The sequence below is a fragment of the Propithecus coquereli genome, unplaced genomic scaffold (assembly GCF_000956105.1).
Source record: "Propithecus coquereli isolate 6110/MARCELLA unplaced genomic scaffold, Pcoq_1.0 Scaffold68, whole genome shotgun sequence".
NCBI classification, from domain to species: domain Eukaryota; kingdom Metazoa; phylum Chordata; class Mammalia; order Primates; family Indriidae; genus Propithecus; species Propithecus coquereli.
Window position 1 is genome coordinate 7,286,814 of NW_012152840.1, and position 517 is coordinate 7,287,330.

The 517-nt window shown below is 40.4% G+C and overlaps 1 protein-coding gene across 1 annotated transcript in view; it reads left to right on the forward strand.

The window, feature by feature from the left end:
* The window catches only part of WDYHV1 (WDYHV motif containing 1), a 16,804-nt gene that overhangs the window by 8,576 nt on the left and 7,711 nt on the right, over positions 1-517 (forward strand). The gene's annotated exons all lie outside the window — the stretch shown is intronic.

Here is a 517-nt window from a genome sequence, read left to right on the forward strand (position 1 = left end):
CCTCCCAAGTAGCTAGAACTACAGGTGTGTACCACCACGCCTGGCTAATTTTTATAATTTTTTTGTAGAGATGGGGTCTTGCCATGCTGCCCAGGCTGGTCTCCAACTCCTGGCCCCAAATGATCCTCCTGGCTCAGCCTCCCAAGTAGCTAGAACTACAGGTGTGTACCACCACGCCTGGCTAATTTTTATAATTTTTTTGTAGAGATGGGGTCTCGCTCTTCAACTCCTAAGCTCAAACAATCCTCCAGCCTCGGGCTCCCAGAGTGCTAGGATTACAGGCGCCTTCTAGCTATTTGAAACCATACAATATATTATTGTTAACTGTAGTCATCCTACAGTGGTATAGAACTCTAGGACTTATTCCTTCTATCTAGATGTACAATTTTTTAATTGTTATCATCAGTCTTCTGTTCAAATTTGAAAGACAGAAGGAGTGTTTTCCTTATATTGATTAAAAAATAATTTTATTTCAGTGAAGAAAATATTTGGAAGCTCTGTGAATACATCAAAAACC